General features: G+C 38.4%; 1 long non-coding RNA gene across 1 annotated transcript in view; it reads right to left on the bottom strand.

Annotated features, from left to right (window-relative positions):
- LOC140614489 (uncharacterized) overlaps positions 1 to 26,034 on the bottom strand; it is a 70,984-nt gene extending 44,950 nt beyond the window's left edge. Inside the window, exons 1-3 of the long non-coding RNA XR_012015343.1 lie at positions 25,897 to 26,034; positions 25,530 to 25,803; positions 18,233 to 18,350 (exon numbers count right to left, since the gene is read on the bottom strand). This is a non-coding gene — a long non-coding RNA (uncharacterized lncRNA). The remainder of the gene's footprint in view (positions 1 to 18,232; positions 18,351 to 25,529; positions 25,804 to 25,896) is intronic.

Here is a 26,034-nt window from a genome sequence, read left to right on the forward strand (position 1 = left end):
GGACCTAACTTCATTTGCCCTGAATATAGTCAGTCAGCATCAGCAGCTGAATCCCAAAGATTAGGAGGTGGTGAAAAAAATAGTTAATTCTGTTTCAACCTCAAGGAAATCTCATGTTAGCATTCGGCAAGGTCCTTACCTGCTGCTCACTTGAACAGCAGTAGTTTTGCCAGAGGGCCATTCAAGAACTGAGTTAAAATGATTAAATTTCAGCTCCAGGGCCAGTAAAATCGTGGAATACTGTGGTTATACAGGGACAGCGAAAGGCTTATTGAACTTGAACTACATGAGTAATTTAAAATGACAACAAAAGGCTCATTTTCCTTGACAGCAGGCAGAGGAATCATCTAGCCTGGCTTCTCAGCGTTCAGGTTCACTTTGCCAGGGCCACTCAAGCAGCTTCCTGCCCTTTGTTCTACGTAGAGAGTGGTGGGCTGTGTCATGCCTCCTGGCTGGGCAGGCGGGATACTTACAATTTAGACCACAGAGCTCTCAGCTCAAGAAAGGGCAAAAACTTGGACAAACCCAACAGACAGATGATCGCCTTTGGTTTGATTCCAAATGAGAATCAATGCAGCATGGCAGCTGATGGAAAGGAACTGCACAAAGCAGAGATAAATTGATAAGATAACTACATAATTTTGGAGTCATTTGGCATTTGGCCAGGCCAGTAGGAGTCCCACAGTAAATTATGATTGTAAGACTGCCACTGCCTGGGAGGCATGTAAAAATTAGCATTTTCACCCAAGCTAAATGAAGGTAGGTATTCCTTTTCTTTATCCCCTCTCCTCCCTTCTTTTCCCCTCCCCTTCCCCCCTCCACATGTAGCCTGACATTTTCACAAGTGTGGAGAACAGTACTTGTGAAGAAGCTCCATTTTCAAATCTGAAATGTGTTCTACAGTAACCTCCACTGGTGTATCAGTCTTTACAATTTCATGATGCAGGAATGTATAAGCCATGTGACTTACTTTTTGAATTCCTAAAGCTCTGGCAAAGGTGCAATAAAGTCAAAATTTCTAAGGCTTTTAGGTTCAGACTTAAAAAATAATAAAGTCAAGAAAAACTTAAATCTAACACTGAATTTTTGGCAAATTCGCTGTCAGTGAGTCAATAAATTCTTACTGTATAATCAGAGGGTTGCTATTCTCTATCCAGTTAGGAAGAGTTAGATGGAAATTCTCATCTCCCTGTGATTGGATAGAGATCTATACAAAGTCTCCTTAGACTAAGAGGTTTTAGAGCAGAGAGCTCAGCAAGAGATCTGTCCATAGAACTCACTAGCAAACAGGTTGTGTTAGTTTGGAAGATTCTGTTACTGGCTTCATTTCTTTTCCACCCTCTCTATGGTGCCTTTGCAATGTGATTTAGCACTTCCTCCCATTACCTTCCCGCTGCTTGACTTTAGGCTCAACCATGAAACTTGCTTTGGTTAATGGGATGGTAGCAGATTCAACACAAGTGGTGAAACATTGCTTGGAGGTTCACTATAGTCCTGTGTATTCGGTTTCCCCATTCACCATCTTTGTCCCTTTCCATCCTCTCTTGGTGATTCCCACTTCTAAAATTTCAGAATTAATCATCTATTTTCAGAATCCTTGTGAGAAAAGTCCCTTCCCCACTTTAGCTCAGGAGTTCATAACAGCACTTGATTGTGTCATCCAGCAGCTTCAGTAGGTTCAAAACAACTTTAGGGGGGTATTTTGTATTTCGTCACATCTAACATATCCTTAAAAATGCAGGCCTTAAGGTTGAAGTGAAATTACTTTAAACAGAGTGTCCTGCAACAGATTTTGCTTCTAAAGAAGGCAAACTTTTTCTGTAAAGGGCCGGATAGTAAATATTTTAGATTTTGCAAGCCCTGTGGTCACTGTCATAGCTATTCCACTCTGCTTTTCTTGAGCAAAAGCAACTATAAAGGATGCATGAGTAAGTGGCTGTGGTTATATTTTTTAAAACTTTTTTTTAAAGGTAGTACACAACATTTAGCCTGTGTACTGTGGTTTGCCAATGGCTGATTTAAAGCACAACCCAGTACTTTAAAGATACTTGAAAATTCAAGTAAAACATTTACTTCTTAAATGTATACAAGAAAAGTTCTGAAATTAAAAAAGAAATGTATGTTCTAGCAACTGGTCATTTCAAAATTCTACTCCTCTGACTCTAAATTAATTTATGTATCATATTTTACACTCTTTTACTTTTAATAAATTAAAATCATCATTATTGAGTGCAGGTTGCTATAAAAGAAAACTGGGGATCCCTGAGATTCATAAAGCAATTCATTAGTCCTAGTGATCATGGCCTCATAAAAATAGAAAATATTTTGAAAGCCATCCAGTTTCAGATATATATATTTTGCAAGTATTTGTTTCCATTTTTGTTTGTTTATTTGTTAGATAGCAAGGCATTCTTAAATACTGGATCTATTCTTGAGTATTCCACAATCTTTATTCCATGATGAAGATGATAACTAGTTGCCATGGAGATGATTACCAAAGCTCCACTGAGGTCTGTGATTTCTGGTGGGAAATGAGCATCAAGAACAAATGAATTTTTTATAGCCCTTTTAAATTTCAGAACTAACCTCTAAACTGACCCTATCCTATTATCACTGGGATTATCTAGTTATAATTACTTCTGCTAGTAATGAAAAGTCATTGGATATTAATACTTCAGTGGAGCTGTACGGAACACAGAATTAGATATAGCCATAGGCCACATCCTAAACTCAAAGCACAGTTATCTCTGGGGAGAAGGAGCTAGAAGAATGGCTTCTCAAGGTTTCTGAATATTGTTAGGTATTTTTGTAAATGAAAGATAGGAAATAAAAATTTGAGAGTTTTTGCCTCCTGACATCTCTGTACTGGTGATTTTCTAGGTAGACTAGTGGAAAGGAATTGGATTGGTAATTAAAATTAGGTTCAGGTCTCTGCTACAAAGTCTCCTTAGACTAAGATTGCCACATTAAGCAAATGAAAATACAGGATGCTCAGTTCAATTTTAATTTAAGATAAACACTGAATGTTTTTTTAGTATATGTATGTCCCATGCAATATTATACTAAAAATTACTCACTGTTTATCTGAAATTTAAAAACTTAATTGACCATCCTGTATTTTATCTGGCAACTCTCTCTCAGAGAATCATATGCATAATCTTTCTGAGCCTAGCATTTCCCTATTAGATTAACTTTTATCTAAATACTTTCTAGCTTTAATATGATTTTTCATGGTTAAGAAAGGCTAACCATTATAACAAGTGCTCCCCACTTGTTACAAGCTTAATACAACCTGTGGTATCTTTTGCTCATGTCACATCCAGTGGGTTCAACAGTCTGCCTTCCATAGGTGATTCAGGTGATTCAGGGATGGAGGTGACTTTGTACCTGGCTTTGTCATTTTCAAAATATGATCTCAATAAAACTAAACAATAAAATACACCCGTCCCATTGGTAAGATCCAGTCATGGTTACCACCTAGACTCAAGGTGCTAGTGAATGTTAAACTAATCATAGTGCCAGAACAAAGAAATAGGATCCATGGGTCTCTAGTCACATGCTCTCATTTTATTCTTCCATTCAGTTATTCATATCCCTAGCACTATTTTAGGCATTGGAGTTAGAGTAGTGGACAAAATGGACAAAGTTTATGCTTTTGGAAAGTTTTGTTCTAGGGGAGAAAGATATAAAACAAGCAAACAAATAAAATAAATATAGAAAAAATCAGAATTAATCATGGATGCTCAGTCAGTTGAGTGTCCAACTCCTAGTTTTGACTTGGGTCATGATCTCATGGGTCATGGGATTGAACCCCACATCGGGCTCTGCACTCAGTAGGGAGTCTATTAAGATTCTCTCCCTCTGCTCCTTCTCCCCCCCTCCCAGCTCTCTCTCTAAAATAAATAAATAAATATTTTTAAAAATGTAAAATTCGTCAGTATTATGCAGAAGAATAAAGTAGTGTATAGGGATAGAGATTTCATGTGGGTGAGTATTAGACTTGTTAGGGCCTCTCTGATAAGGTGATTTTTGAGTAGAAACCTAAAGGAAGTGAGAACATCCAGGAAAGAGGATTCCAGACAGAAGAGGCAAAAAGTGCAAGCCTTATGACAAGGATTCATTTGTGTGAAGAATAGTAAGAAAGCTGGGGTGGTCAGAGCAGGGTGAGCAAGGCTGGAAGTGGTAGAAGTACTGGGCAGAGATGTAGGCCATTATAAGAACTATGACTTTTGCTCTGAGATGTGAAGCTATTGGAGTGTTTTGAACAAAAGAATGATAAAAAGTCAGGTGTTTAAAACTTGTGTCGCTTTGTTGAGTATATACCATAGATGAGAAAGGCAAGAGCTCAATCCCAAGGCTGTTGCAATATTCCAAGTGAGAAATGATAGACTGGTGTAGATACAGTGAAGTTAGTAAGAATTGGATGTATTTTGAATATATTTCAAAGGTAAAGGAGAGATTTGCTGAAGTTCCAATGTAATAGAAAGGCAGACTACTCTGAAGTTTCAAGCAGACCTGCTGGTAGAATAAACTGATATTTATTGATATAAATAAGTCTATGGGAGTAGCAGGTGTCGGGCTTGTGGAATTCAGGGTGGAGTGGGTTTTGAATTGAAATGAAAATTTGAAATGTCTATTAGTCATTTGGGTGGAGAAATATATCTGGAATTCAGTAGAGAAGTTGAGGCTGGAGATCTACTGGGGGTCACCACCATAGAGATTGCATTAAAGCAATTAGACTAGATGCAACTACCAAGAGAATGAACGCAGACTGAAAAGGGAAAAAAAAAAAAAAAAAAAAAAAAAGAAGAAGAAGAAGAAGAAGTCTAAAGACTGAGCCCTGGAACAGTCCAACATTAAGGGGTCAAGGAGATAAGGAATAATCAGTAAAAAAAAAAAAAAAAAAAATACTGAGAAGGCCAGAGAGGAAGGAGATGATTCAAGGACAAATTCAGTTAGAAGCCAATGAAATCAAAGTTTCAATGCTGTTGATTGGTTGAGGAAGTAGAGAATTCCCAAAAGACCAAGGATTAAGCAATGTGGACGTCACTGGTGACCTTTCAAGGGCTAATTTGATGGAGACATGTGGATGAAGGTTTAACTGAAGTTAGTTCAATAGAGAATGGGAGGAAGGTAGAGGCACAAGTATAGGTGACTGCCTGGAGAGTTTTACAATAAAGTAGAGAAGATAGCTGATTAGCTCTTTAAAGTAAGCCCAAGTTAGTCACTAATTTGTCTCCATTGATGTCACAAAAATTACTTCATGTTAACTATATAAAAGACATGACACTAGGTGCAATGGGTACTAAGACAAATATAATATGATATGATACAGGGGTACCTGGGTGGCTCAGTCACTTAAGCATCTGACTTCAGCTCAGGTCATGGTCTCAGGTTCTCAGATAGAGCCCTGGGTTGGGTTCCACACTCAGTGGAGAGTCTACTTGCCCCTCTCCCTCTCTCTCTGCCTCTCCCCCTGCTTGCGCTCTCTCTCTCTTTTTCTCTCTCTAAAAAATATAAATAAATAAAATCTTAAAAAATATATACTCCAATTTGCTGAGCACTTGCTTTTGAGGTCAGATCAATGCAAATAAGAGATTACAGAGCAGTGTTAACAAAGGTCCAATTAAAGTACTGGGAGAGCATGCTAAAAAGTGGTCATGATAAGTCATAGTTGGTCAGGAAATATTTCATAGAGATGATGGTGGGACAGATCTTTAAAAGATGATTGGGGTTCAGCATGTGATTCAGGACCTCAGGGCATTTCTGGTGAAGGATATGGCATCTACAAAATCTGGAGAGCATGATTTTCATTGCTGAATGTATAGGATGTATAAATCTGTCCCCAACTCTACTAAAGTCTGGTTCTACACATACTCCTTAGTGTTTGGAATCCTTCCTTCCCCCCATCATAAGCCCTCTCTCACTCACCTCCCTGATATCTTCATCAGTACCTCTTGAATTGTGGTCCTCAGACAAATAGCATCAGTATCACCGAGAAGCATTTTAATAGTACATATTCTTGGCCCCCATCCTTGTCTTACTGAATGAGAAGTTCTGAGTATAGTGCCTGGGAACTTTCATTTTAACAAAACTTCAAGGTGACTCTTATGAAGTTAAAGTTTGAGAAGCGAACTTAGTGTCTTCCTTAACACAATGCCTCCTGGGGCTTTCTCATCTCTCCCTTGCCCCTCCCAGTACCCACCACTGAAAACATTTGGAATTAGGGACACGTGTTCTCTAATTCAGTTCCTTCTTACCTTCCAAATCAGAAATGACCTTCTTCTGAGTCCCAACATGATATTAGCAGATACTCCCAGAAAAACAACCAAGTCAATAACCAAGAATGATCTAGAGTGTTTTTCTTTAGGGAATACTTGCTTTTAAACCATGCTTTGAAAAAAAAAAATTCTACTAGAAAAAGTTGATGTCAGAGGTATTTGCCTATGCATCCATCTGGGAAAGGAATTTTACAGAAAGCTTGAGAACAATCCAAAATTTAACATCCCACATCATTGACTGTTGAGGAAAACTTTGAGTCACCCACTAGGTTAATCACTCACCTAGTGCACATTTACTAAGCACTTGATGGGGTCCATAGCAGCAGACCCAAGAACAAGCAAAGCCACTCTTTAAATTATAAGGAATTCTTGCTCATGCCTACCATCTTTTCTAGGGCCCACATATTCCATTTTCTTTTAAGATCATCTGTGTTTAAAACAAGTTTTCTTATTTCTAATACTTCTGGAAAATGTCAGTTCAGAAGCTGAGCAAGACGAACTTCCATTCATTAAACAGATTAATATTTCTTGGTCATTTAGAGATGCTGCTGAAGGGAGATCAGGTCTGCACACTGTGAAAATGTTCGCAAAGTTGAGGATCATATAAAGCAAGGCTAACCTAAGCAGTCCTAGGAGGAAGGTGAACTATTTTCCGAACCCTACCTGTCCCTTTGGTTATCCTTCTGTCACTTCCTATCTCATCCACCCCACAGCATGCCCTATATCTCACAGGTATCCAGAGTCCTTATGTTTCATTCCAAATTACTCTTTGGAAAGTAACTAGCAATAACAGTAGTTACTCTATTGCCTTTAGTACACTCCAAGTGCTGAGTTAAGTGCTTTAGAAATGTTATTTCATCCAATCTTTGCAATGGTCCGTGAGATGATTATTATTACACTTATTTTAAAGTCTTAGAAAAGTTGAAAGAAACTTGCCCATGCTTATCTAGATTGCATATGGAGGTCTGTTGAACTCAAAATCCGTGATTCATTTAATTTCACAAATGCTGCCTCTATGACGTGTCATTTTGTTGCTTTTCCAGGAGCATTTATATTTGACATAATCTACAATGACAGAATGGATTTTCACTGCCTTGAAGGGACTTGGACATTGATGAATAGGTTGAGGTCATCTGATCCCGGGACCATGGGAGCCTTCCAAGATGGGTATATGAATACTTACCCTGATACATGAAGGTAAGACTCACAAGTGTTTGAAGAAGACAGAGACATCTTCCATGCCAAAATGAAACTTGCCTGTGGATTTTTATTCTTACGAGTCAAGGCATATCTGAGAGACTATTAGAAAGCTCCCTTTTAGAAAGAAGGAATTCTTTGCATATGCAAATGTTGTAACCATCTCAAATTCTACTGATTTTTAAAATTTTTTCCCAAATGCTACTGTTTTTGAGGAGAAAACTATGCATCTCCTAAAAAGTCCCCAAATGCTCCAGCAGTATATATACAGTTGTTGGATATGAGTGAGTAGAAGGAGGTGTGAGACACCTGGACTTCAGCACACATGCTAGTTATAATCAGTATGTCAGATCATGGGGCACAAATGTTAGACACCCAGGGGCTCAAATGCCAATTCTATAACTTACCAAATATTTCTCTAAACCTTGGTTTCCTTATCTGCGTGTGAAGATAATACATCTTAGGGTTACCTTGAGAATTCATACCTGTAATTCATACATGGGCTCTGTGTTGCCCAAATAATGGTGGCTGATAAGATTATGAGCATCAGCATTGACAGAGCCCAGACATCTATAAGACGACAAAAATCACTTCTACAGACTCCTGGACCCAGAAAATATGTACTGCTAAGCAATATTGTGCCTGCTAGGTAATATTGTGATGTCAGTAGGTTAGCATACAGACAATGATGGTAAGAAATATTAGTACTTTTGAACATTTACTAATGTACCAAATCCTACGCTAAATACCGTACAAGCACAATATCTTTTCAAGCTTCACAATGACTCTGTGAGCTATTGTTATCCCCATTTCACAGATGAATGGGTTGAAGTATAATCACCAGTTAATTGCCCAAGATCACATAACTAGAAAGAGGTGGAGCAAAGGGCTAAAAATCTCTATGGATACTCTCTTCCCTGATAAGGTCTAAGAGAAAATATTTGTAAAGCCCTTGCTAGAGGTAATCTCTGTTAATTTGAGGGAGATTATCATTCTTACTTTAAGTCTTTGTGTAGTTCTATAGAATAAGCACTGAGTGTGAGCTCGCATCACTATTTTCTTGTGAGTAAAAAATTGTTATCTAGATACTCAGAATAAAGTATAGCCTTGGTTCCATTAGTTATATGGGTTGTTGAAAACTATTACTATGAAATCATTCCCACTCCATTTAAACAGGACAGATTGTAAATCGAAATGATTGTGTTGTCTCTACTTAGACTATATCCTAGTGTGTAGTCAGGGGTAGGAGGCGGATGGGGAAGGAAAGGGAGTAGAAATGGGACCACTGTCTAACAGATAAATCTATCCTTTAGATTAGCATTCATTGGCAGCTGAAAACGCACCAGGAAAGCTATCTGTGATGTAAATAGGTTAGGAGTGGACAGACAGCTTTTCACAAATCTGCTATTTACCTAAGAGAGGCATCTTGCGGGTTAGCCCAAAGGAATTCACTTTCCTGCTTGGTTTGCCATGGAAGGGAAGGAAGATCTTACAAATAGAGCTCTCGCGTTTGCTCAGCTGTGAGATTCCCATTAACCAAACAGAGGTTCGCCTGGGCACACTGTGTGTTTGCACAGCCCACAGTGGCAGCTTTTCAAAACCCACCGTCGGCTGGAAAGCCCATCAGAGTCCTGACTCTATAATAAAGTCAACAGCATGCACAGCCATTCCTGCCAGGCTGATTTTATAGTGCAGCCTATGAATGTCACCAGTTGAATTAAATCTCAACAAGACCAAACACGACGCATGATAGTTAAAGGTGTTCTTGTACTTGTCGGCACATTAGCCACTTCCTGCAGGACACTGTTTCTCCACCAAGCTATTGGAAATTTTATTATAAAGTACAGATGGAGAGAAATCCATCCTGAGTTTTTCTGAGGAACTTTTCTTGACCTAGTAACCATATTTTCCCTTAAGACTTCAGGTTAGAGTACATAGTAGGATGATATCCACAGCCAGTAACTACATATACAGCCTGGCTTTTCAAAACCACTGTATTTTCTCAGTTATCTAGAATGAGTATCATTTCTATTATCTCATTTTATTCACTGGACAACTACTGCTCAGATAGATCAAGGATCTTGTAAAATTATTCATCTAATGAGTGGTAGAAACAAGGTGCTTATAGTTTTGTATCTACGGCCTGTAATCTTTCCATCTTCCTATACACTCTTTCTAGGTCTGAGTTACTCAAAGTGAGGGCTGAGGAGTAGCAACATCCCCATCAGCTGGGCGCTTGTTACTAAGACAGAGTCTCAGACCCTACCCAGGCTTACTGAATCCAAACTTACATTTTTACAAGATCTCTAGTTGACATTGAAGTATGAGAAGCACTGTACCAGTGACTTACAAGTATAGCATTTCCTTTCTCCAACTGAACAACATATTAACACACATGACATTTGAAATCATGTATGTGAAATACCAATAGGATAGCAGAGATCACGCCATTTCTTCAGATATTATGCAGGTTTAAGCTCTATAATTTCATCTTCACTTCTTGAAAATAACATTTTTAATACTAATACAACTGTATCCACAATAGCCTATTTGCCCACCGCCTAAGCAAGGAAATGATGCTGTGTGTCTCTACCTGTTTGGGTAACAATGTCCCTTTTCATTAGTGTGGTGTTTTGTGGGGGTAAGCCATTTGAAGCTTGAGCCAGATATTCCATTAGGGGCTTTCCAGTTGGTGCAAACTTTTAAATTAAATGTTCAATGCCAAGTCAGTGCTTGTGAAATTGCAGCCCTCCTGCCATATGGTGTGCTGCTTAACAATGGATTATATTTGATGTTCCTAAGACAAATTATCTATTGGAAATCAATGCTATGTCAAATAGCTTTACTGATAACCAGTTAAAATGAGCTCAGATAAGTCATTTAAATGCCTTGGTTCTTATTTTCCTTGCCTGTAATTTTAGATCAGGTAATCTCTATGTAGCTCATCCAAGTTTCAACCAGAATTGGAATTTTAAAAGTTACTGTAGAGTTAGAGAGTCTGGAAGAACAAAGTGAATTTGCAGCCAAGTAATATCTTTCCCCCTGCATTCTTTCGTGAGTGGAATCTCCTGAGCCCTTCATTAATTACACTTAAGGTAACTATTTCTTTTCTTATCCCTAGCATGAAAGAGCTTCTAAAAGCTCAGCAACATAGTGTGACTCAGCCCCACAATGAAGAGTGCATGATGGAATGCCAAGGAGGTACAGAAGCTCTCCAAGGAATGCACAGTATAATCAAAGGGCCAGATGCTGGTAAGTTAAGGCAGGTTCCCTGAGGAGGAGCTTGTTGGTAAAAAAAAAATCATACAACAGCAGAAGCCTGCATCCTGAGATGCCACTAGTCTTTTTGTCACAGTATTACTCTAAAATAAACTTTAGAAGAATAGCCCATTCCCAATTTTTAGGTTTGTCTGGGCCCTTTTATTCTGAGATCTCCCTCTCATTTCCTTCTCCAAACATGGCCAGTTTATGAATAGACATTTTAGACAAGACTCAGACCCATGAGGTGAGGGAGTGTGGTCCAGCTGGTGCTGGTATCTGAGGAGTTATCTGCATCATAATCTCAGATACCAGTCCCTGGGATTATAATAAAAGGCGTGTGTGTGTGTGTGTGTGTGTGTGTGTGTGTGTGTGTTTAGTAGAACTACGGTGAGTTTTAGAAAGAGAATACTAATCCCAAAAGTCTAGAAAACATTGGACTGGGTGAAGTCTAATAATATTTAACACAGGGCCTAAAGCATTTCAAAGAACATGTCTCTAAATTAAAAAGCTGATATAACTTTCAGTTACTGTGATGGGTTCTGACTGCATTCATTTTAGTGAGCAGGGGTGGGATGAGTACATGATGGTTCCAATGTAAAGCAAGAATGAGAAGAGATCAGGAGAGCCAGGGTTGGTATAGCAGCCTCACGAAATGGAGGCAGGATCCAGGGACCATGTATCCTTAGGCCTTCCTGGGACTTCCATTCCCCAGGTTTGGGGGAGTCCTGGGATTACCTACTGAGAGTCTTTTAGGTATATAAAGAGTCCTTAAGACTGAATTATGGTATAGTCATTTGCCCAGGTCAGTTGTCTTGGAACTTAAAAAGCACAGAAATCTCATGATTTTACATGAATCCTAAATGTCAGCCTCCCTTCTGCTCTTAATTATTTTCCAGACCCACAGAAAAAAGGTGTTTCATATTACATACCAGTATCCACATGCATGCATATATACAAAATTGAACAAAAGTTTCATGAGGTACTATCTTTCCTGATTATATGTGGTATGCTCTGATAGTTTCATCTCTACCTGATTAAATTCTATTTTGTTATGAAAAACAGAAAAGCTAGCCTATAATTTCTTGCAGATTTGGGATACAAGGGGGATTTTTGCACGGGTACTCCCAGTCTGTCCTCTTGGGAGTTGTTTCTGGGCATCATGTCCTTCTTCCTGCCACTGTCAGCCTATCTCTGAAGTCCTTTGCTGGCTCTGCCGCTGGTCTTGCTGGAAACACTCTGAATCACTAAATGGCTCAGAGCAGAACTGCTGTCACTACTCTGATCTCATCAGAGAGATGTTGTAGACAAACCCCTGTTTCCTTACCTCTGTTGAGGTCCAGCCAACAAAACAGGAATCCTACCAGTTGCTTTAATAAAGAGAATGTAATATAAGGAGTTGGTTAAATATGTACAGAGGACTAAAATGTCCTCTAAGCCACACAGATATAGTGCCCATAGGAAGTAGCTGCCCCCTTCTTAGGACTGGGGGATGAAGCAAGGGAATCAGACTATTGGAAGCTTGAGGTTCAGAGTCCTGAAGAGGAGACACTGCCACCAGCACCAAGACCTTAGGAGCTTTCCCCTACAGGAAAAGGGAAAAATTGCAGAGGGAACCCAATTGCTACCACTGAAGCCAGCCATTGCTGATGGTGAACCATTGCCCAGGTGACACAGTGAGGAGGCAGCAAACAGAAGCAAGCCCTTCCTCCCTTCTCCAGTCTTGCACTCTCCCTGAATCCCTCTAGGACCCCTATTGTTAAGAGGCTAACAAGGAAGGAGCTGGCAAAGCAGAAGTAAGATCTCAGCTTCAGTGCCGTGGAGGAAAGGAGGTTAGGAAGTTGAGAGATGATGGCTTTGTTTACCAGAACACCCTTTCCTGCTTCATTCAATAATTCCCCACAGCACCACCTACAAGCCATATAGGGGTAATGGATCTAGGAGAACAGGGTAACCAACAAGAACTAAGGTATAGAAAACATGTACTGTTTATATTGAATTTGACAGTTCCCAAAACAAAGGAGAAATAATTCAGAGACAAGTAAAATTAAATTCTTCATCAGGCCTCCAGTTACTGTACCTGGCCCTTGAGTGGAGGCCCAACCTTCAATTTTGTTCCCATAGAATGTCTCCCCTTAAAAACTTTTTTTAAAAAGATTTATTTTTTATTTATTTATTTATGATAGACAGAGAGAGAGAGAGAGAAAGAGGCAGAGACACAGGAGGAGGGAGAAGCAGGCTCACGCGGGGAGCCCAATGTGGGACTCCATCCCGGGACTCCAGGATTGCCCTGGGCCAAAGGCAGGCACTAAACCACTGAGCCACCCAGGGATCCCCCTTAAAAACTTTTATAATGTGGAATTCAGTCCTCACTTTAGAGACCATTGTCTGCCACCAGGAGGTCTGGCCCTACAGTCTTGTCTTCTCTCTCCCACTCTCACCGGTATAATCTGTAGATCACAGAGCTCCCCATACTTCCTGGGCAAGGTGGTTCTGAATGTCTGAGTTAAGCCTAGCATAACAAAGGGCTGGGGCTTGAGGCAAAGGATGCAGTATAGAAAACACAGCAAAGTGTTCTTTGATACTCTAACCCAGCAACTAGCTTTTCAAAGTCTTTCAATCATGAGTCATGAGTTGTGTGAAGTCAAGATAGGTCTCCTCATTTTCCTGGCAGTAAGGAGGTAGCTATTTTACCAAACACACATGCACACACACACACACACACCCTACATACATGCATATAATAATTTTCAGGGACATTAGAGTCTAATTCAATGGTTCTCAACCAAGGGCAATTTTGTCCTCAGGGGCCATTGGCAATGTCCAGAGATATTTTTGATTATTACAATTGAGGATAGGGTGCTATTGCATCTACAGGAGAGGCCAGGGATGCTGCCCGACACCCTACAATGTACACATAGGCCCAAACAACAAAGAATTACCCAGTCCAAAATGTCATCAGTCCTGAGGTTCAGAAACCCTGGTTTAGACACATAATATAATTGACTCTGCAAAGAATCCTACTCACAATGACACTAATATATTTTGCCATTTTACAGAGGGAGGTGGGACTCCCTGCATAGCAACACCAATCCTCTCTAAAGAAATGCTCCCCATCGTTCTGGCTACCTCTAATCCCTTTTATAGGGTGAGATGGATGATCTCTTGCATCTCAAGACTGATTCTTGGGTAACTCCTTTGCAGTCCTGCTTTGGTGGTCTAATACCATGGACATGTTCACACTCTGATACTTTACAGTCTTCAAAATAATGTGAGGCCCATCTTTGGAAGTGTTCAAGAGACCACAGGAGCATCCATCAGGGAAGAAAGTAAGAAAAGACCTTCATGGCTTAGGGAATCCCTTTAAACTCCAAACTCCAGGAGTTCCTCATTGCATTCATAAGACATCTATGAAACAAAATGTGCATGAGTCAACGAGCTGGAAAACCAGTGGTCAGAGACCACAGTGCTGGTTGACTCTTATCAAGGGAATAGAGGCTCTCTCTTCCTTGGTCCTATCCCCTACAGCATGGAATGGTTTCCCCATGTAGGAGGACTTCCAGGCTCCTGGATCTAAAGCAGCAGCACTGTGCACCAGAAAGCATGTTCAAGGCTTGGCAGGACCCAAAGAAGGGTCTTCTGTAAGCCTGTCTGCCTGCTGGCAGTCCCAACAGCCCTGAATGTGCTCCCTTATCCTTGCCAATATTTCTTGGGCATTAAATCAAGAACATTTTGAGAAGGGTTTGAGAAATAGCTTTGGATCCAGCTCTGAAGAAATTCAAAGCTGATGTCTCTGAGGTGTGACATTCACATGAATGAACACTATCTCGAAGGTATCCACCCATCTCTAGAACAGGGGCTAATATAGTGAAATCCTGTTAGCCAGTGGGAGAATCTGGGGAGGGGAGGAGCCTGTGGCTAAATTTTATTTTATTGTATTTCTCTAGACAATAGTTGAGGTTGGGGTGTGTTTTGTATAGTTTGTGTGGAATTCAGCAAAGAAGGAGAAAAATGCAGCACTTTAATATGTTCTTTACATGAAGGAATAAATTCTACTTTCTCTCCTTATGGGGTGAACAGCCTGTTAATAAGCTGTGGCCTGACTTACCTTTGGATTAAAACATCTAAAGGCAATACATTCAACTTTCGTCAGGTGACTCATAAGAAAGGTGCTTTCCCCTTCACATACTGCTTCTTGGGTGTGCATCATCATCACCTGAAGGACTTATTAAACACCCAGATCATAGGCCTGGGTGTGGTCCAAGAATCTGCATTTCAGACAAGTAGCCAGGTGATGGCAATACTGCTGGTCTGGGCTCACTGTTTAAGAACCACTATCCTCTACTGCATGATCAAAGTTATTATAAGCCAAAGATTATTCATGTGACTCCTTCCTTAGGAAACGTTCATGGACTCCAGTTACTTACTGAACAAAGTTCATAATCTTAGAACAACTTTTAAGACCCTTCAAAATCAACCCATTTTCCACCACTTTCCTTCCCCAGAGTGTTGTGATCTCTCAGTGTCATGACTCTTGTCACGCAGTGTCTTCTTCCACCATCATTGCCTGGGTCCCACAAATGCTTTAAGAAACAGGCCAAGCACCACTCCTCCTCCTATTAAGTAGAAACCCTGGCTTTGTCACACCCATGCTCTCCTCTCTTAGCAGCTTGCTCCTAACAATAGCAAAGCTCTTCTCATTTCCTTTAAACACACACACACACACACACACACACACACACACACACACACATGCCCTGCACTGAGACTAACTTTATGCAAGACAACTTGTCACACAAGTACGGAGGCAAAAAAAGCAATGTAGGGAAAAGAGAAAAAGGAGCATGCCCTGCAGTTCGCAGAGTTCTAGTTAAATAATTCACGTTTGCGAGACATATCACATTTCAATATTTTTTATAGTTTTTAAAGTTTAAATAAAGTCTAACATCAAGCCTGCACTGAAATGGATAAGAAATATAGATGCGGGCATTTTAGAGTCTTTCCTTTCTCTCAGGCTCCCACCAGAACCAAGAGGTTTCTGTGGTGTCTGGATAGCAGAAGCAGGACTTCTAATAGCCAGTTCCCAAATGTACTGACACCCTTATTATCCAGGCCACAGTGGTGGATCTCTGCTTCCATGGCAGGCTTGAAATATGGGAATCATCACTGAAGCTGGAAACTTCCTGCCCAGGGTTCTGCCTCCCTGAAGTTTATTTACCACCTTGTATGACTGCCACAGTGTGGTTCATGAATCACTGTTGCTCTTGGAGCCCCTAGACCTCCTCTGTTGAAAAACTTTCAGAAACAAGTACAGAAAGGATCTGCTTTCCTATTTATCTTTCCTGTTGCTTGCTTTATCCTTTATAAACTCCCCCCAAGCAATAAAGAAGATAGCCAGTCAGCAGCTCCAGACTTATCTTCTACCAGATTTGCAACACAAGGGGAGACTTTCCCAAGTAGGATTCTCATTGGCTGACTTGAATCATATGTTGATTTCTGAACCCATCATTATGATTCAAGGGATTTGGTATCCTAACTGGCCAAGACTGGTTGACTCGCCCACTTATGGATCCAGAGGTGGGGTCAGCCCCACATAAGCTTTCTGGCGGACATTGGGGAAGGTGTGGTTCCCCAAAAGGAAAGGATGGGTTTTGTTAACAGCAGAAGGGAAGCTGATAGAAACCATACATGTCTATTACAGTGTGCCAGAACTCAAAAAGTGATCAATTAATAAAATCTTAACCAGCAAAATTGTCATATAGAAGAAGAATCAGTCTCCTCCAGGTGCAGTGAATAAAACTAACTCATAGAGAAGTTGAGAAAATTGCCCAGATTTACACAGTAATTTATTTTTTAATTTTTATTTTTTTTAAAGATTTTATTTATTTATTCATGAGAGACAGAGAGAGAGAGAGAGAGAGAGAGAGGCAGAGTCACAGGCAGAGGGAGAAGCAGGCTCTATGCAGGGAGCCTGACGTGGGACTTGATCCCCGAGACTCCAGGGTCACGCCCTGAGCTGAAGGCAGGCGCTAAACTGCTGAGCCACCCAGGCATCCGGTACACAGTAATTTAAAGGAAAAACGGTCCCACCTTTGGTTTTTTTATGTTTCCTATCTGTTGTAGGTCCCCCACTTTGGGTGACTTGCCTGAGCCTGCCTTGCTTGCCCCCAAGTTCAGGATAGGTTTGTTTTACCTCGCTACAATCCTGCTCTCTTCATCAGGATTGATGCATTAATGAGTTAGTTAGATATACATCTTTGGGTATCATTTTCATATACATGTTTGGATAGTCTCCCAAAAGGTAGCAACTAAAAATAATTAATACAGTGAAGGCCATTTCAAATGCTCTTGGCAAATATTGCTACTTCAAAGTAGGAAGTACTCTCAATCGGTACCATACACTGGTCACGTAGTCAACATCTGCATAGCATCTGTTCTTGTCAAGGAAGATATTGGCATTTTGAATAAGTGGAAAAACATTTGTGAAGCATTATCACATAACAATAGTATTCAATAAAACAATACATATTGTATAATCTTATTTATGCCAAAATATATGAGTATAAACACAGAGAAGGAGATGTTTGGAAATACATTTGAAAATGGTAATACGGTTTATATTTGTTGAGATTATGGCTTTTTTTTCTTTATACTTTTGAGGTTTTATTTTAGGAAATTTTATAATGAGCACATATTATTAACACAATATATGTACGTATTTCCTGAATTTTAAGACATCATTGATTATAGGAGCACCATAAAGTTAAGAGCTTTTTAGTTAAAAAAATTCACTATTATTGTATTACTATATATTATTTTTTATCTCAACCAAATGTATGACTTGTTCTTGGAGGAAATAATAAAAATGTAGGTTTTTTTTTTTCAATAAAAGGAGAAGTAATAATATGAGATCATACCTTGGTTACAAGTTAATGATCATTTTCTACACAATGTGGATATGTCAACATTTAAAAATTTTAACTTTAAGATGGATATCTGCCACTAAAAATAAACACAAATCACTTGCCAAAGTTATAAATCCACAGACACTGAAATAAATAACCAAAAATGAATATGTTTAAATGCTGTAGTCTCCTAACAATGTTCTTAAACCAACCCAAATGCCAAGTACAAATAATGTGACAAAAAATGACATCAGCAGCTAATTTCCACTTCACTTCTTCATAACATGGCTGTCTGGTATTGCACATGGGAATTTCAAAGACTAATGACAAATCACTTTTAATAGCCAAGATCATCAACAAAGAATCTTAACCATATGTACAGAGACCAAAAATTTCCAAGTCTGATTTTGGGTGCCAGAGTTTGGTTCCCCAGAAGCAGACATGAGGCAAGAATTCAGTGCAAGTAGTTGTCAAGGAGTTGCAGGGAGGACTAGCAGGCCTTGGGGAAGGGGTGGTTATGGAGCTACCCATTACTTGGGCAGCTGAAACTTAATGCCATGAGGAAACATTGGGGTGTGGAAAAACACATACCTTGGAATTACATTCACTCCAGAGAGTTATGGGTTGAGCACTGGTCCTAGGAATTGTTAATTTTTCTGACTTTTCTGGCTTGTTACTTATGCTTCTGGACAGAGCAGTCTTCTGTGGTCTGGTGAAAAATAAGCCCACATGTAAAAGCTGCAGACACTGATGAACTTTGTCATGAGCAACTGGCCGGTATGAGGGATGTGGCTAGAGCACTGATCATGTTTGCCATATAGCAAATTACTTTCTCACCATTTGTAAAAGTTTCTCACAACATTCACCTCTTGGTTTTCCATCTCTTTACTCCATGGACCATATCGTTACTAGTTTTCCGTGTTATTGTCAGTATTACAAATTGCCTGGCAGTAGAGACTCAAAATCTCTTTACAGTAGCTCTGGGCATGTGTGGATTTGTTGGTTCACAAACTGGCTCCCATTCACTGAGAGCAGGGAGAGATAGAAAAAAGAGACCAGCCACTCCAGATTGGTAGGTGGCAGGTAGAACAAGTCAAGAAACTTATGTATCAGATTTGTCTTGAGTGACCGCAAGATGTGTAGATGTCTGAACCACTTCTAGGATCTTAAAGTTTAAAAAGAGGTTTTAACCATGTTACATGTGCTCTGCCAGTTATACTCTGCAGGTATTCTCAACACCACACTGCTCTCTCAACGCTGTGTCCTTGAAACAGCTCCTATTGTGGAAACAGTAGGTGGAACATACGTTCTAAGGACGGAGGGAGTCAGGGGTCTCTGATTGCCTGGATCTAGCCTGAGTATCAACCAGCAGTCACGTCGTCTCGATGACCTCCAACAGGATTCTACAATCTATTTGACATTTAAAAAATGATTTTCTGCACCATATTTCTGATAGTTTTACAGAAGCTTTGCTGTCCTGAAGTCCAATCCCCTTTCTCCTCTGAAAGGACACATTAAGGTGTGTCAAACCTGTGTTATCAGACAGCTGGAAATCTGAACCATAGTCCAAGTGGTCTCATATTTTTATCAAGACATAGTGCTTGAGCATCTGTGTACAGATGCAGTGGCCCCATCAGACCTGTTGGTACTGAAGATTCAGCAGTTGACAAGACTACCATTGATGAACCTCTGACATAAGAAGTAACTATCTTCCTGGGACAGAGAAACCAGACTGTGTCTGCACAAAGTTCACTGGCCATTTTGAGGCAGAGAGGACAAAAGCAAACTTATTTTTCTCTTTGAAAAATGTTATTTGAGTCATTATCACAACCTTCTATCCCAGGCCCATATTCTTTTGAGTCTCAAAATAGTTGACTATTACTATATAAACACACTCATCTGGATTTCAGAAATGCTAAAATATGAGAATTGTGCATCTTAGCATAAAAAGGGGGAAAATCTCTGCAGAGAGAGAAATGCTTTTCTTTTCCTTTTTAAAAATGTTTGCCCAACAAAAGTCTTTGGGGGGAGAGAAGTATCTTCATCTGGGAAATACTTGAATAAGGCTGAGTGAAACAGGAGACTGGGTGTGATGTGGGTATGGCCAGATACTAAAACCAGAGTGGGATGCTCCATGTGATAGCAGATATAATTTGAATGCCAAGGCTGTACATAGGGAGCACCTGAGAAGGAAATTTGAGAAGGAAAGACAGGAGTGGAATAGATGGAGAGAGGTTGAGACTTGGTGTGGCCAGTGAAATGCCACTATAGAGGAATGATGCTTTCTTATTCCTGGCAAAGCTGTTTTTATTGCTGAAAAGCGAAGTCCTACTCTGGTGTTCTGAATTATGATGTCCTTCCCCAAGAAAGTCTATTATGCTCACAAATACTTTGATGAGTTTGAATTCTTTTTTGAGATTAAAAAAAAATGAACTGAGATGGAAGTCAAATGGTTTTGGAAGTAGAACAGAGAAAGTATATGAGGTCAGAGGACCTGGGAGCCTGTTGTGGCCCTGAGATTATCAACTCCACCCTCAGAGCCCACAGCAGCGATGCAGTGAGGACTCTACCTCCTTAACCCAGGGAACTGGAAGCAATTTGAGCCAGTTGTATCTATTATTATAGGTCCAAGTGAAATATGGCATCCATGTATGTATGTGTGTGTGTGCTGCTTACCATCTGTCTTAGAACATTATGGTGAACCTCTTGTCTTTAATAAAATGCTCATAAAAACACATACTACATATGGATGGCATTTAAAAATAAATATGCATGTTATATCTCCTTTGGAGTAAGGGTTATATTTTTGTCACTTTTCTCAAATTATCATGCATCTACCCTTTGGTTTTATTATTTGATGTGGAGGCAAATTCACTTGTCAGTGGTACTGAGGAAACGATGGAGGAGGAAGAAGAGAGAAGATGGTGGTCTGTTTTAATTTTTTAAACTATTATGGCTTCTTTATTACAAAATAAGTTGATTCCTATAAGAATGAAGATCTCATAACCTTGTCAACATGAAGAGTGTAGAGAGAAACCTAGATGCCAAATATGATTCCAGTTATAATGAAGAATTTGTGTGGTTTATGGGCAATATTTATCTTTCATCTTAATTATAAAAATATGAGTAGTGAAATGATACATTTCATAGTTTATGTATGAAACCCTCTTATGTATGAGAAGTAACTATCATTGCTTTTTAACTATTAATAATTAAGTTTTAAAATTAAGTGGATTATCTATGATTAAGACTTAGTCTAGGGGCAACCTGGGTGGCTCAGCGGTTTAGCTCCACCTTCAGCCCAGGGAGTGATTCTGGAGACCCAGGATGGAGTCCCACATCGGGCTCCCTGCATGGAGCCTGCTTCTGTCTCTGCCTCTCTCTCTCTCTGTTCTCATGATTAAATAAATAAATTTAAAAAAAAAAAGACTTAGTCTAAAATTAATGGAAACAAGGTGAATTGGCCTATATTTTGTTGTATACCTAAGATTAATTAATTAGTTGCTTGCTTTTTTTTCTTTTTACAAAATCACACTGTCTATATAGAAGTATAAAAATTTTCTGGTATGCTACCTTGTCAACAGTAAGCTTAGGGTGGAGAACTTCTGTTTCCATTCATCAGTTGATAGACATTTGGGCTCTCTCCATAGTTTAGCTATTGTTGATAATGCTACAAGGTGGTAAACTTCTGGATGAGAATTATTTTTCTTATTTTCCTAATTTTATTCCAATTTACAGTAGAAGAAATTTGACTATTTGGATTTTATCTTGGTTGTGTTTGTTTTATTTAAGTGTGGTATAAAGGAAAATGTCCTGACATAAGATTTAGAAGATCTGTGATCTGGTCAATGCTGAACAACTTTGCAGGTCACCCACCTAAACTTCCTGTACTGAATTTAATCTTTTTCAAAATGAAGAATGACCTTGTTAGCTTCCCATAGAAGAAAAGATCATGCCTAGCTTTTTTCTTTTTTTTCCTCATCCCTTATAACCTTATTGCTTAGCACAGAGCCAGGCTTGTGCTTAATAAGGTGCCTGGCTTTCAATACATAAAGATCAGATAATAATAATCAAATAATGGATTATTAATATTACTATATAAGTCATAAAAATAATAAAATGATAATAAAATACATGCCTAGTGTCTAATAGATATTTACTGGAAGGTTGAATCAGGAATGAGGTATGAATGAGTGTTTGGAATTATTCAACAAGATGTCAAGGAATAATTATTATATAGGTAGTATTGAACTTCTCCAGTAACCAGATTACCAGGAGAATCCCTAAGTGGTCACACCTTATTGGCAAGAGAGGATGAATCAGGTCTTCTCTGTTAGGGTTGTAAATCTTGATCTGGAAAACTCTAAAGATTTCTCAAATTTCAAGGCTTGAGGGCAGAGCAATTGACTGCTTTTATTATTTGTTTATTATTTAAATATTAGTGTATAAATAATAATCTTCATTATTTAAAAATTTCATGTTATAGACATAGAGAAAAAAATTAAAATAACCCATAATCTTACCACCTGAAGATAAATGTTGTAAAGATTTCAGTATATCTCTGTAGATGTGTGTGTGTGCATGTGTGTGCATGTACATGCACACATGCAAAGAGGAGGAGAAGAGAAAGAGAATAAGAGAGAAGAAGACAGGAAATATATTTACATGTATTCATATATAATTTTTTACTATGAAGACAGAACCACATCAGCTAAACCCTTGTTCATGTTAATTTTTCATCTGATATGTTATAAGCATCTCTCCATGTAAACACATTTATTTCTATCACATCATCCTTCATGATCAACCTATATGTATATATCTCATTATTATATTGTATTTAACCAACTCTTTTAAATAGGTAGGTAGTTTATTCTCCATTTCTTGCTGTTATAAGCAATCTAAGTTGAAAACCCTTGCACGTTCATCTGGGCCTTTGATTAACTATCAGACTCCCAAATCCCTTCTTTGCACATATTTCTGTCCTAGGCAGAGGCTGTTGCCCGGCACTACTGGCAATCAGGGAATTCAACAGACCTTGTGGCAGACGGTCTTCTATGTGTCCATACGTGGGGGTCAAATGATATTTGACTAAACTGAATGGACAATTAGATACAGAATTAGATTGGCTTTTTCCTCTCATCTATTTGATTTACTATCAATCAATATGGATTAAACAATTGATTCTCATTTTATAAGCAGACTTTGCTTTCCTTAAATCTTCCCTCTTTCCTTTCTCTGCATAAAGTAGGAAATATATATGTAAAAAAATATACTGAATACAAATTATAAATATATTGAATTATAAATATATTAAATATATGATATATTCAATAAAAAGTATAAGTAAGTTAATTTGTAAATATGTATTTCAATTTTGAAAGCTCTTGAAATTTCTCTACCATTTATGGGGCATACATAACCTCTAGTAACCTTCCCAAGGTCACATGGCTTAGTGGCAGTGCAGAAAATAAAACTCAGGATTCTAAGTCTGCTCGTTGTTTTTAAAAGCAGTATTACTTGCATTGCTGTAAAAACAGGAGATGATGACAAAACTGTACTTAGCTTCAGAAACAAGCTCAGTTTTTATTTTGCTTGACAAAAGTACATGAGTAGCCTTACAATAAGATCTTAATTGCAGGTAGCCTTTGATGTTTGCAGTGTGTGTGTGAATTCCCCTTGTAGGGAAAAAAGAATTGAGCCACATAAAAGCCTTTGTAGCCTAAAACTTACCATTTAAGGCTGGTTCACATCCATCTTTACTCTGGGATGATTCCTGAGGCAACAATTAACTATGTGGACTCAGAAACAACCTTGCTGCCAAGAGGGATTAAAGAATTTATGAGTCACTTCTTGTATTCTAAAACAGGTGACAAAGAAATAATGTCATGGTTTTTAAATTGAAACCAGTAGTTGAAAGGAATCCCATAGTGAGATATGGGAGTGGTTGGTGGCTTATGCTCTCTCGCCTTTCAAGAAAACGGTGTAGCCCTGGGATGAGATAACCTCATTTATTTATTTCTCTAATTAAAAGCACAGTACAACTTCTCCTGCCCTTTTTTATCTTTGCTTTTCAAGTGCCAACTAATAGAATTCAACAATGTCTGAAGCATAAGGGATACTCAATAAATATTTTTGTGATTGAAGAATGAATGAATATGTGAATTTACTGAGTACCAAGTATGTTCCAGACATTATTATATGTGCCAAGAATATAGCAATGAAAACAACAAAAATCCCTCCTCTTATCAAGCTTGATTACACTCCAGTAAGGAAAAAAAAGACAACAATAAATAAAAAGTAGAATGTATAGCATGTAATATATTGATAAGAGCTTTAAAGAAAAGTAAATCTAAGAAGGTGAAGAAGTATACTTGGGGGGTACAGATGATGTTGAAATTTTAAATAGAGTTGTCAGAAAGGACACACCTACCCCTAATATTTGCAGGACCTGGAGCAAGAGTACCAATGATGTCCACATGCTATACAGCTAAATACTCTAAAATTATAAATCAAAATAACAAACTGTTAATTAAACTATATTCCATCCTCTTACTCTGAAACTTATCTTCATAATGACAAACTTGAAAATTATATATAAAGTTATGGTTTTTATATGACAGATGATATCAAATGTTACTGAATTTAATTATCAGTATGTAGTTTTGTGTGTTTTATTGACAGACCAGTCATGTTAAAGTGGATGATAAAATAGAGATATGTGTAGTTCATAACATTTGATATGTTTCTTCCATGAAATTTATCATATTTTTCTTCATTTTGGCAAAATCTCTATGTAAATAATCACATTTTGACATAATTTTTAAAGATTTATTTATTTTAGAGATAGAGAGCACATGCTGGTGCAAATGAGGAAGAAGTAGAAGGGGAGGGAGAGAAAGAATTTCAAGCAGATTCCCTGCTAAGCACAGAGCCTCCATCCCATGACCCGTGAGATCATAATCTGCCAAAATCTCAAGTTGGATGCTTAACCAATTGAGCCACCCAGGTGCCCCAACATAATCTTAAGCATCTATGGATGCTTAAATAAAATACAAGATGCAAAAATTAAGAGTATTTGTGTTCCAAATAAACACATTTAAATATTATTTCATCAAAAAAGTAAAGTAAAATAAACGTAAAAACTTTAAAAATAAAATGATTATGCAAATGCTTTTAAAAAGATATTTTATTATAAAATATTAAAAATTATATACTAATTTAACAAGCAAAGTATAATTAGAAATCATGAATATTGATTTTACCCTGAAATTTATTTAAAGCTGAATTTTAAAAATGTTATTGAATACAGAACAAAATCTTTTAAAATGTTTTTTAAAAAACAAAATTTCCAGGGCCTCTGGGTGGCTCAGTCGAGTAAGTGTCTACCTTGGGCACTGGTCCTGATCTCTGGATTCTAAGAACAAGCCCTACATCAGGCTTCCTGCTCAGTGGAGAGTCTACTTCTCTCTCTCCCTCTTAAATATGTAAAATATTTTATAAAAAGTAAAATTTCCTAATTCTAACATTCAATATCTGTCTAATTTTCAATGAAAACAAGTTTATCACATTTCACATGTTTCACCTACACTCACATACATACAGGTTTAAGAATAATACAAACTTTTTAATATTATGAATTGCTCATCAACTCCAATAGGCAAACATGAATATTATGTTAATTCATGAGTATCACCAGAGTCCTGTATCAGAACATAGAAAGAAGCAAGGAAATGGATTTTCAACAGTATCAGGAAATGATATTTCATTAAACAAGACAATATTCCTTCCATGCTGAGAAGGATTTAATAAGTTGATTAAATTATCTTTATCTTTCCCCAACATATTAGTCATCTATTAGTACATAACAAATTGTCTGAAAACTTACTCCTCAAAACAGCATTTATTATCTCACAAATTCCTCAGGAATCTGGGTATGGTTTAGCTGGATGCCTGTGGCTCAGGTCTTGCCTTGCACAAGGTTGAATGATGGAGCTGTTTGTCAGGCTGCATCTCAAGGTTCTCAGAAGGGGAAGATTCCATTCCAAGCATACTTCCGTGGCTGTTGGCAGGCCTTGAGTCCAATCTGTCTATTGGCTGGGGACATCAGGTCTTGGCTATTGTGCATCTCTCCATATGGCTGGTCACATGTCGGCTGCTTCCTTCAGAGAGATAGAGACACCCAATAGAAAAGTATAGTCTTTTTTTCTTTTTATACTGTAATTTCCAAGTGACATCCCATCACCTTGTCCTACCTTATTTTTAAGAAGTTGGTCATCAAGTCCAAGCCACATTCAAGAGAAAGAAGTTCCTTCCCTAGAAACATGAATACCAGGGGACTAGGACTTCTCAGGGGCCCTTTGGATGCTGCTAATCACACCCAACCTCTTCTG

Source organism: Canis lupus, chromosome 22, assembly GCF_048164855.1.
Source record: "Canis lupus baileyi chromosome 22, mCanLup2.hap1, whole genome shotgun sequence".
In the NCBI taxonomy this organism is placed as follows: Eukaryota; Metazoa; Chordata; class Mammalia; order Carnivora; family Canidae; genus Canis; species Canis lupus.